Raw genomic sequence first — 12,652 nt, 5'->3', positions numbered from 1 at the left:
GATCGCACCACTGCACTCTAGCTTGGGAGACAGAGCAAGACTGTCTCAAAAATAAAAATAAAAAAATAAAAATAAAAAAACCCCAAGCCATCCTGGTGGTTCTGATGCCCACTGAAGTTTTCAGAAGCACTCTCCTAGAGAAATAACCTTTTTATTTGTTTGTTTGTTTGTTTTATATTTTATAAATAGAAATGGGGCTCCTCGCTATGTTGATCAGCCTGGTCTTAAACTCCTGGTTCAAACCCCTGGTCTCAAGCCATACTTCCATCTCCGCCTCCCAAAGTTCTGGAATTACAGGCGTGAACCACTGTACCCAGCTAGGAAATAAGCTTAACCAAAGGAAAACATATACTACACAGGAACCTTTATTTTTATTTCTAATTGTGATAGTGAAAAATAGATATTAAAATGGGAGTTCTTTATTATTATTGTTGCTCCATCTGCGTAATAGATCATTACCAAGCCACTAGAAACGACATGCTGGAAGACTGTAATAGTTCTGGGAAAATGTTTGTGATGTAATGTTCACTGACAAAAGTAAGAGGCAGTAAGCATGACTTAATCTAGGCAAAATTTTTGCAGGTAAAATCCTGCGGTGAACTCATAATGGATGCGTGGAGCGCTGGGAAGCAGTTAGTCTTCACAGTCTTGTCCAGGTCTCTCCTCACGAGTGAAAGAGCTCGTTCAGAGCACATCAAGAACCAGAATATTGTAGTTAGTGTTTCAATTTAATACAGGACTCCTAGACAAGCGACTCAAAGTTCCTGGGCGCTGGAGCTTGCCCACTGTCGCTGATATCCGCGGACACCACGTTCACATCTAATTCTCACGAACCCGCAGAAAGGGAGTATTGAATTGAGAGTCCGAGCAACCTCAAGCCTGTTAATGCCAGTGGGAGAAGCAACGGGAAATAAGGGAAGGCATGAGAGTGGGGAGTCATCTGCGTTTACGTACAGTTAAAATCTAAATCAGGAGTCTCTTCGATGTCGTTCAACTGACTTGCTCTTCCAAAGGAACGGCTAAAACCAGACTGGCGCGGGCTTGCGAGGTGAGGAGGGGCTTCGTTTCTATCCTAACTGGAAAAGATGACTCTGGAGAGGTCTCCTACTCTTCAGCCAAATATGATTCCCGTAAGTTCTGGTGAAGGACGCGAGACCATTTCTAAGAGCCAAAGCCTCCAGCCACTCGAGCCCAGGGAAAGGGAAGAATTCAGAACCCAGGTTTCCAAAAATCTTAGGGAGAGTCCAGCACGGAAAAACGCAAAAAGACGGAAACACATAAATGTCAGGATAAATCTAGCTAAATTAATAAGGTTGATTCTTGCTTCAGATAGTACAAAATGGTTAACACCAGGATCAGCTAATTTTTCCCCCGTTTCATATTTCATATTTGTGGAGTACTCTTCCTTAAAAGGTAACATCCTGGTACATAGAGAAATTACATTTTGGCTTACTGACAAATATTGGATGATGGCAATTGCCTCGCCCTTTTAAGGCTTACTGTTGGCATACACTGCTTACCGGTTTAGTTTCACAAATGGATACCTGAGAAACATGTTTAAAATCTTGTTGATATTGCTTCTGTAGAGCACTTAGAAATAATGCTGAAGGCACAAATAGAGTCCATGAGCAAAGAGCAGTGAACATCATCTAAGATGCCTGGGTTACTGATCTAAATCTAATTCTCAGGTGCTGTGTAGGTTTGCATACTTACTTTAGCCCCTCATTTCCTTATTTGTGATGTAAAGACTAAATGAGGCCAGATATAAAATGAGAGTATTTTGCAAAATGTGAGGTCTTATATACATGTTAGTGACTAACGTGATTTTGCTAAAAGAATATCCTGGAGTACATATCATATCAGCATTATAGAAGCGCATCTCATTCCTTTTATCACTTGCAGAAGCTTCCATTCTATGGATTTTCCAAAATTTATTTTAAACATCAAACATCGATGGCCATTTGAGGTTGTTCAAATCGTCACTATAAGTCAAAGATTTGCAGCGAATGTTAGAGTGTGTCCCTGTTGTTGCGGGTGTCTCCTGCATCCCCATCTCCTGAAGGAGCAGGAAGCTTGATCTCTGGAAATGCATCCTGCTTCGTTTCCTTCCATCAGAACGTCAGAAGAAGGGGTCCTCCCAGGTCCAAGGATAAAGTGTTACTTGTCAGTTTGAAACAACAGCATGATAATCATCTAACTAATGCCAAAGAATAAGAAACATTGACAGCAAATACAATTTCTGGCAGAGAATTTGACCTTTCCAAGAGAGCTATAGTTCAGTACAGTGATTTATGCTAATGAGCAAAGTGTTCTTTATGTAGTCGTGGCCGAGTGGTTAAGGCGATGGACTAGAAATCCATTGGGGTTTCCCCGCGCAGGTTCGAATCCTGCCGACTACGATAACGTTTCCCTTTGCAAAGGGGATGTAACACCTTATCAGATGGGATATCCTGACTTTATCTTCCAGGAAGAAGCCTGATCAGACTTTTTCTCTTTATATGCCCACTAAAAATATTCTGCCACCTTCCTGAAACAATGAGGAAAATGTGCACTTATTTGAAAAAAAAAAAAAAAGTTAATTCGACCAGAGTCTTACTGGTGTTTTACCCCCAAGAAGAGCCAAGGTGATGCTATCGTGTTTCCTGCAATCGATGCCCTGTTTTGAAGGCAGCTTTCCTTTAAAAATGTTGCTAGGAGTGTTTGTGTCTCACAGAATTGTTCCCTTGTTAGGGATCTACTTCAGTCAAGTAAATATTCTCATTCATACCGAAAAGGAAATTCCAGGAAATCCAGGATCAAATACAAGTGAAAGCAAAGACTCAGATATGGTCGCCAAGATGGGAATAACTTGGGCATTATTAAGCAAACAACTAAACAATTAAATATATTAAGTAAAGCAATTTTCCTTGAAATCATGTAAAAACGAATTGACGACTTCAAGCCAGACTGGCTTGTCCAGGTGTCCAGGACGATAATGAGGCAAGAGGGACTGAAAAGAAAGTGATGTGTGACTATATTTAGAGCACGGAAGGATAATCACCTCAGGTGCAGAATCACATTGTGTGATTAACAACTATGGGTTAAATAATGCATTGGTCAAAGGAATGCTAGCCACAGTTGAGTAATTTTTAAGGAATTCCTAGGGGAATTCTATCACTCCCTTGGAAGCTTGGTGGAGCTCATCCTCACTTCTTGCCTTGCTGCATCTTCTTTTTTATTTGTTAGACCTGCCATTCTCCTTTTTCTATATCTGAGATCAGTTATTTGTGCCTTATTGGATAAACTCAATCAGTTTATCCAAGGATCTTGCAATTTTATTAGTTTTTTTTTTTTAAAACAAAATTTTGGCTTTTTTTTTTTTTTTTTTTTTTTTTTTGCTTATTTCCATCTTATGTTTCTATTTCGTTGCATTAAATCAGCTATTTTCTTCTTCATTTCCTTCCCTAAGATTTCTTTGGGTAAAATTTGCTAATTTCTAATTTCTTCCAATGGATCTCAGATTATTGATGTTCAGCTTTTATTTTATTCTTAATTATGTATTTAAGAGTTTAAGCATCCAAGTGCATTTTGGACTGCATGAAACATATTTCATAAGTATTATTTTCAATGTCATTCTTCTGAATATGTTTTAATTACCATTTAGATATCTTCTTGGAACCATATGCACATTTTTTTTTCTTTCTCTTCTTTTCTTTTTCTTTTTTCTTTTTTTTTTTTTTTTTTTTTTTTTGAGACGGAGTTTCGCTCTTCTTGCCCAGACTGGAGCGCAATGGTGCGATCTCGGCTCCCCGCAACCTTTGCCCCCGAGTTCAAGCGATTCTCCTGCCTCAGCCTACGAAGTAGCTGGGATTACAGGCTTGCGCCACCACATCCTGCGAATTTTGTATTTTTAGTAGAAACGGGGTTTCTCCATGTTGGTCAGGCTGGTCTTGAGCTCCCAACCTCAGGTGATCCTCCTGCCTCGGCCTCCCAAAGAGCTGGAATTACAGGCGTGGGCCACCGCACCCGGCCATACGCACACTTTTTAACTTCTAAACATAACACAATTTTCGATTTCTAATTAATGTCTAGCAAACTGTACTGTGGCTAGACCCTAGTTTTATCTCTTAGACTGTTCGAATTTTGGAAACTTACTTTAAAACCGGCAAGGCAAAAGGGTTTTTTTTGTTGTTGTTTTTGTTTTGTTTGTTTGTTTGTTTGTTTGTTTAGTTCCATGTATACTTCAAAAAGAAATTTGTCTTCAGAAGTTGAGATGCCACTAAGAGCGGTGGCTCATCCCTATAATTCCAACACTTTGGGAGGCTGGGGCGGGCGGGTCACTTGAGCCCAGGAGTTCCAGAGCAGCCTGGGCAACATAGTGTAAATTTTTTTTACAAAAAATTTAGCCGGGTATGGTGGCAGGCGCCTGTGTTCCCAGCTACTCCGGAGGCTGAGGTGGGAGGATCACTGAGCCCGGGGAGGTCGAGGCTGCAGTGAGCAAGGATCCCACCACTACACTCCAGCCTGGGCAACAGAGTTAAAAAAAAGAAAAAAGTTGAAGTGTGTAGTGTTCTTCATATGTAAGTTAGGTAAAATTCAGGAATAGTTGTGTTTAAATTTTTTACATCTTTACTGTTTTCCTTCCCTCTTCTGCTTTTTAATTAGTTTCTGAGGGATATATATTGTGTTAAAATTTCTAAGTATGATTGCGACTTTTCTTTCTTTCGACAGAGTCTGGCTCTGTCGCCCAGGCTGGAGGGCAGTGGAGCGATCTCCGCTCGCTGCAAGCTCCACCTCCCGGGTTCTGGCCATTCTCCTGCCTCAACCTCCCGAGTAGCTGGGACTACAGGCGCCTGCCAGCACGCCTGGCTAATATTTTGTGTTTTTAGTAGAGACGGGGTGTCACCGTCTTAGCCCACCTTGTTAGGATGGTCTCTATCTCCTGACCTTGTGATCCACCCGCCTCGGACTCCCGAAGTGCTGAGATTACAGGTGTGAGCCACCGCGCCTGGCTTTTTTTTTTTTTTTAATTTTTACCTTATATATTTTAGGAGTTCCTAAATTTTACCTCGTACAGTTTAGAAGCTTATTTTTTCCCTGTATCTTTTTGTTTTCCAAAGCAACAAGAAATTCTAAATAAAATGCTGCTTATGAAATATTTATAAATTGGCAATGGCAAGTATCACCTTCCAGTGGCACAATAAACAAGATAACATTCAGTGAAAAAATCTGGGCTTAAATTTACATAGAATTCAGAATACTCATAAAGTGTTAAGAAAAAGAGCATTACTTTGCTTCTGTCTCCCTTTTGCTTCTTTTCTCAACAAGAAAGGAAAAATATCCTAAATTGAGGGCTTCTTCTGAGTGGAGGTCTCACAGTAAGGGTTGAAAAGGAATTTAAGTAGAGGTTTTAATCATCCCTTAACCAGCCAGTTTTATTCCCTTCTGCTGGACCTATATATGTGTCATTCTAATGTCCCAAAGGGTAATGTGAGGAACCAACATCCATAAGCTCTCTCAGAAAAGAGAGAGAAACTCAAAGAACTGGTTTGACTAGGATCTCAGCTTTGGGTGTGTGTGTACTTTTGGCCTCCTAATTTAAAAGGCCGAGATTAATGAATCATATGGCCACAATTCAAAGGTGATTTTTTTTAATCCAATTTTTTTTTTTTTTTTTTTTTTTTTTTTTTGAGATGACGTCTTGCTCTTTTGCCCAGGCTGGAGTGTAGTAGCACCATCTCTGCTCACTGCAACCTCTAGCCTCCAGCCTCCTGGGTTCAAGTGATTCTCCTGCCTCAGCCTCCCAAGTAGCTGGGATTACAGATGCTCCATGCCACCATGCCTGGCTAATTTTTGTAGTTTTAGTAGAGACGGACTTTCGCCATGTTGGCCAGGCTGGTCTTGAACTCCTGACCTCATGTGATCCACCTGCCTCGGCCTAACCAAAGTGCTGGGATTACAGGCATGAGCCACTGCACCCAGCCTCAAAGGTAATATTTTTAAAGCAGCTTCATGCTTAAGATCATGTTTGGTGATTTTGAACCTTTTAGTTAAATTCGATTGCTTGACATGGAAGGAAATTCAAAAGGCAGGTGACTCCCTGCTCAGCATCCATGGTCATCCACAGTTTCTGTGAACTTCTTGATAACGATTTCTCCAATTGTTTTGTATTGGGGGCATGTAAAGTGAGAGAGTTCACACCTTTTTTTCTATTTGGCTTGGACTTTTTATTTTTCTTTTTAAAAAGACAGGAGTCTCTCTATTTTGCCCAGGCTGGCCTCCAACTCCTGAGCTCAAGTGATCTTCTTGCCTCAGCCTCCCAAGAAGCTGGAACTATAGAGAAATATAGTACCTTATCTGGCTGTGCCTTGGAATTTTTAAGAATTTAAAAATCTCTTTCCTAATAACTTCATGACCATGAAGTGGAAAAGAGAATTGCCAACTGCTTGCTGTTGTTTTGGGAAATGCCTAAAATACATATATGAGAGACAGGTGTCTCTAATTGTTACAGAATTCTCTGAGACAGTCCAAACATCTGTTTCCCCAGTGAAAAAGTTATATCCACTACTCTACCAAGGTGAAAAGCATTATTGGAAATTGCTGTGCTCAGTGCCATGGTCCAAGTATATTTTTGATATTCACAGACCAATGCAGGCACATGCATACCTAAAGCACGTGACTTTCCAGCCTTTATCTGAGCCATGCTGCTAATCTCATTGCCAAACTTAATCTTTCCCTTTTCTTTCATGTTGTTGCCCTCCAGAATTAATCATTCTCCTTTAATGATCAAGGCCCACAAGCATAAATCTTGTACCCGAGAAATGGTAGACTCACACTTTTCCCCAATCAAACTTTCCAGTGCTCATCCACCTGGAAATTGTAGTATTCATTTTTATTTGAGTATTCCACCCTCTTTGTGCCATTATGCTGCTGGCCACAAGTAGTTTTCTTAAACTCTCCCTGTATGGGCTTGTTTATATTTGTAGAAAATTCCTCCTAATAGACATCAATCACCATGAGGTCAGCAACTGTGCTTGTGTTTTGTTTACCTTTGTGTCTATAGCACTGAGCACAACACCTGGCCCACCATAAAAATTTAATATTTTCTACTTTTTTTTTTTTTTTTTTTTTTGATACAGAGTTTCGCCTTGTCACCAGACTGGAGTGCAACGGCACGATCTGGGCTCACTGCAACCTCCGTCTCCTGGGTTCAAGCGATTCTCCTGCCTCAGCTTCCCGAGTAGCTGGGATTACAGGTGCCCACCACCACGTCTGGCTAATGTTTTGTATTTTTAGTAGAGATGGAGTTTCACCATGTAGGCCAGGCTGCTCTCGAACTCCTGACCTCAGGTGATCCACCCACCTCAGCCTCCGAAACTACTGGGATTATATGCATGAGCCACGGAGTTCAGCCTATTTTCTACTATTTATAGAAAGAATGACCTTCTCAGAGCTCCTAACTGAATGTTTAGCTCACAGTAAGAACCTAGTTTAGTATATTGCCTTACTTCAATCTGCTGATTGTTTCAGTTCAAATTCTTACTCATCTCATTCTCCATCCTCCTTCTAAGTTATATTCTCTGTTAGAACAGCTCTAAGCCAGTCAAGTGGCTGCCCACAGGGCCACTGGCTATTACTGGGTGTGAGAAGGCAGTTCAATTACTGAAGGAGATAAAATTGTACTCCTCATGCTGCAAGCTCTGGTTTTTAAATTTCTATTGGAGAAATTCTTTTCCTTCTCTACATTCTTGGTCCGTATTTATGTAGAATAATGTTTTCTTGATTTGCTAGATCAAACCTATTTATATATCGATTGCAGACAGTCCAGAGCCTATCCTGTATAGAAGGTGATCATTGTAAGTACGTCAGATAGAATTAAATTTAAAATTCACTGTAACCTAAAACTAATGTTAAAATTGATCTTTATATGTTTTTATCTTTCAGACTGTGGGTAAGAATGATTAAACTCCTTTCTTTAATATCAGCTTAAAAAAAAATCCCACTTACCAGAACATCCTCTTTCTACTGTCTGCCTCCAAGTAGGCAAGTGGGCCAAGGTGCTCTGAAGGAATGTATGGGCTTTCCCTGGGGTGTGAGGGTGAAGGTCAAGAAGTGGGGTAGGGGAGGGAAGACAGTGACATTTTCTTCTGTTAAACCAGTGACCACTATCCATCGAATCACATAGTATGAAGTTCTTTATGCAGCATAGGTTTTTTCCAAGCAGTCACAGACAGTTGAACACTTGGAAATGCCTTCTTTAACAGTTGAAAATTTATAATGCAATAAAACCGTCTTTGCATCATGGCTATGGCATGCACTGGAGTCCAGCTGGGTAGGGTCAAATTCTGAGACCTGTGATTCTTTACTCTAGTAAAGGCCATTTGCTTCTCCCCACAGCCCTTTAGGCTAATAATCTGGGATTGCTACTCTCTCCTGCCTTTTCTTTGCCATTGATGGTACAATAATGATCAGTTCTTGGTGTATCTCCTATTCTTCTTGGTAGCAAGGAAAAGCATTTTTTGCAGCAGAGCTTGGAAGGACCCTGTAGGAGCTGCCCAGCAGTTCAGATCACAGAACAGTATTCCCAAGTAAGTTTCAAACTCTTTTAGAAAAAAACTCTCCATAAAGCCTGAAATATGAGAATAGTATTTTAAACTCTTGTGTTTTCCATGACTCTTTCTCTAATGCTTTCCCTTTAAGGGTGATGTCCTTCTATCTTGACATCATCACACTCAAAAGCAGGAACTCGGTAATCCCAGCACTTTGAGAGGCCGAGGCAGGAGGATCACAAGGTCAAGAAATCAAGACCATCCTGGCCAACATGGTGAATCCCCGTCTCTACTAAAAATACAAAAATTAGATGGGTGTGGTGGTGCGCACCTGTAGTCCCAGGTACTCAGGAGGCTGAGACAAGGAGAATCACTTGAACCTGGGAGGCAGAGGTTGCAGTGAGCCGAGATTGCGCCACTGCACTCCAGCCTGGCAACAGAGCAACACTCTGTCTCAAAAAATAAAAAATAAAAAAAAGAAAAAGAAAAGAAAAGAAAAGGCAGGAACAACCTGACAGTTGAGGAAATGACATGTGAAGCCATGATCTGATTTATGAGCCCCTCTAGTGAAAATTAAGCAAGCAGTGAGGGAGTCCACAGTTGAGGTGGAAGATAAATAAAACCGCAGAGTGTCTTCCATTATTCTGTGAGCTCTGAAGATGGAGCAGTGAAAAGGCAGCTTAAAGAACTAGATCCCTAAAGTGGTACTGTTTGTTCTCAAAATATAGTAAAATAGGAAAGAAAAAAATAAAAATCAGTTTGACAATACCCTTAGCAGCATGGGTCAGGCAAGGACTTGAAAGTTATTTACTTTAGGTAGACATGTACCTGTTTCATTTATTTACGTATTAATTTTACATGTTCATGATTTATTGACAATTTTTTAGTAGCCAAGTATTCACAGAAGGGAACAGTTGTTTCATTGTATTTTTTATTTTTTAATCTTGTTTTTAATTGACACATAATAATTATACATATCTACAGAGTACAGCATGATGATTTGTTACATTTATACATTGTATAATGATCAAATCGTGGTATTTAGCATATCCATCTCCTCAAACATTTATCATTTCTTTGTGGTGAGAACATTCTCTTCTGTTTATTTTGTAATATACACTATGTGGCTGGACAAGGTGCCTCATGCCCGTAATCACAGCACTTGGGGAGGCCAAGGTGAAAGGATCCCTTGAGGCCAGAAGTTTGAGACCAGCCTGGGCAACACAGGGAGACCTCATCTCTATTTCAATTAAGACATTTTTTTTTAAAGAGATATACACTACAGTATTATATACTATAGGCACCATACTGTGTTTTCTTATTTTTCTGTGCTGATCATGACACTGTCCATTAGTGTGTCTCGTTTTCCATGTTACTTTCTTGTCTATAAGACACCTTTCCTCTTCCTTAGTGGTGGGAAGAGAAAAAAACAAAACAAAACAAAACAAAACAAAAACACTTCTAGAACTCGATGGCATTATTCAGAAACTAGATCACATGCTGTTCTTCTACAAGGCAAAATTCTGTGAGATCAATCCTTGCTCAAGACCCTGCTGTAGCCCCAGAACCTGAACTTGAGTCTGCATGGGCTTGTCCAGAAAAAAAGCATCCAGAAGGAGAGAAGCTCCTATTTATGCTATCAACACTTCTCTCTAAGATATGTTTTTGTTGTTGTTGTCATTGTTAAGACGGGAGTCTCGCTTTGTTGCCCAGGCTGGAGTGCAGTGGTGCGATCTCGGCTCACTGTAACCTCCATCTCTGGGGTTCAAGCGATTCTTCTGCCTCACCCTCCTGTCTTGCTGAGATTACAGGCCCATGTCATCGCGCCCAGCTAATTTTTGTGTTTTTAGCAGAGACGAGGTTTCACCATGTTGGTCAAGCTGGTTTCGAACTCCTGACTGCAGGTGATCCGCCTGCCTCGGCCTCCGAAAGTGCTGAGATTACAGGCGTGAGCCACTGTGGCCGCCCATCTAAGATATCTTTTTGAACAAATTTACATTTTTAATTTCTGTACCTACATGTCAGATGGAATACTTAACTGTACTATTAGGAATTGTTTCCACAAAAGGGCTGTAGCATTTCATTAGCTTTCACATTCTAGAATTCTATTAGATTGTTTTTCCGAATCAAAGCAACCTGCATGCTGGATGTGGGAGAGGGTAGGAGAACCGATCAGTCTCCACCTCTGGAAATCTGAATCTCCGTACACTAAGACAAGTCTTGTTCTTCCTGCCTGCACTGCTCAGCAGAGCATTTGCAGCAGTTTACTGTCACTGCCTCACTAATTTTGAAATGCAATGCTCTAAAGAGACACATAAAAGAAGAAAGGATCTGGCATTTTATCAACAGGGCCGGCACTCTGTTTATGAAAATATATTAGAATCATTCTTGGATGAGGTAAAATAAATCACGACAACTCTTTGAAGATTAGAAGAAGAGAGGTGAGGACAAGCTGCTCCACTTAAGCTGCCAAGGCAGTGATGCATGGATTCCCCTAGGAATTCCTAGGAAGGTACTCAACTGTGGTCAACATTCTTTTGGTCATACATTAACGCATAGTTGTTCATCACAATGAGATTCTGCATCTGAGCTGGGGCTCTTTCTGTGCTCAGGATATAATCACAACTTCATCTCGGTTTTAGTCGCTCTTGCTTCACCACTGTCCTGGACCCCAGGACAGGCCACTCCACTTGACATCGTTGATTTTTTAAAAATTGGGTTATGAAAAAAATTGCTTTACTCAATTATCTTTTATTATGTAGTGGTTTGCTTATAAATGCCCAATATAGATTCTCATCTTGGTGACCATGCCTGTGGGTTGCTTTCACCTGTATTTGATCATGGATTTCCTGGAATTTCCTTTTCTACGTTAAACCAGGGCGTTTGCTTGACTGGAGAAGATCCCTAATAAGGGGACAATTCTGTGAGACACAAACACTCCTAGCAATTTTTTTCTCTAAGGAAAGCTATCTTCAAAATGGGGCATCTGTTGCAGGAAACAGAAAAACATCACCCTGAGCTCTTCTTAGGGCAAAGGAAAACATCAATAAGGATGTGATAGAAGTATTTTTTTGTATGACTTTTCCTCATTGTTTCAAAGACATGGAGTATTTTTAGTGGGTCCCTATAAAGAGGAAAAGCCTATAGGTTGGAACAAGCAAGCTTCTTCTTGAGAGCCAATGACAGACTTTCAACCTGGCAAGGTGTCAGTAGACTCCTTTTCCAACAAGGAACGGACCGTAGTCGGCAGGATTCGAACCTGCGCGGGGAAACCCCAATGGATTTCTAGTCCATCGCCTTAACCACTCGGCCACGACTACGTGAAGGATCCTTTGCTCATTAGCATAAGTCACCTTACTGAACTTTAGCTCCCTTGGAAAGGTCAAATTTTCTGCTAAAAAGTGATTTCGCTCTCAATGTTTCTTATTTTTTGACATCAGTTAGATGACTATCATGCTGTTGTGGCAAACTGACAAGTAACACTTTATCCTCGGACCTGGGAGGACCCCTTATTCTGATGTTTTGATGGAAGGAGACTACGCAGAAGGCATTCCCAGAGACCAAGCTTCCTGCTCCGTCCGCTTCTGATGGTGTTCCAGGAGATACCCGCAACAATTGCGACACGCTCTAACATCTGCTGCAGAATTTTGGGTTACAGTGATGATTTGAACAACCTCAAATGGCCATTGATGTTTGACTTTTAAAATAAATTTTGGAAGATTCACGTAATGGAAGCTTCTGCAATTGATAAAAGGAATGAGATGCACTTCTATTTACTGAGAGGAAATACACTAGTATTTCAGTCGTAGCCCAGTGCATTAAGAGGATACACTAGAAATCCACTTATTGCCAGTTTGAGAGCCTGGTATTGCCTCTAAGAAACTTCATCTTTTCCCCTTGACAACTCCCCCTTTGACCTCCAGTAAACAACTCCCCCTGCATCTCAAATCAAAGGTACATTTTTACTACCATTTTTTTTCTTTTTTAAGTTCCCACTTATTTAAACGCCCCTTGAATGCTTACCTGAGCTTCACAAACGATTCTGGGAAACAAATAGTAGAATTTACTCAGTGTGGTTTCCAGTTAGAAGGAAGAGAGCTGAGGAGTAAACTCAACGTCTTAAT

At 40.7% G+C, this 12,652-nt stretch overlaps 2 non-coding genes across 2 annotated transcripts; one reads left to right on the top strand and one right to left on the bottom strand.

Annotated features, from left to right (window-relative positions):
- The first annotated feature begins 2,317 nt into the window (after window positions 1–2,317).
- TRNAS-AGA (transfer RNA serine (anticodon AGA)) lies at window positions 2,318–2,399 on the top strand. The gene has a single exon. It is a non-coding gene; the product is annotated as a tRNA-Ser (tRNA).
- Window positions 2,400–11,766: 9,367 nt separating this feature from the next.
- On the bottom strand, window positions 11,767–11,848 carry TRNAS-AGA (transfer RNA serine (anticodon AGA)). The gene has a single exon. It is a non-coding gene; the product is annotated as a tRNA-Ser (tRNA).
- Between the last annotated feature and the right edge of the window lie 804 nt (window positions 11,849–12,652).

The sequence above is a fragment of the Macaca thibetana genome, chromosome 4 (genome assembly GCF_024542745.1).
Source record: "Macaca thibetana thibetana isolate TM-01 chromosome 4, ASM2454274v1, whole genome shotgun sequence".
Taxonomy (NCBI): Eukaryota; Metazoa; Chordata; class Mammalia; order Primates; family Cercopithecidae; genus Macaca; species Macaca thibetana.
Note: the sequence above shows the minus strand (reverse complement) of the source record. Positions and strands in the feature narration are given on the sequence as shown.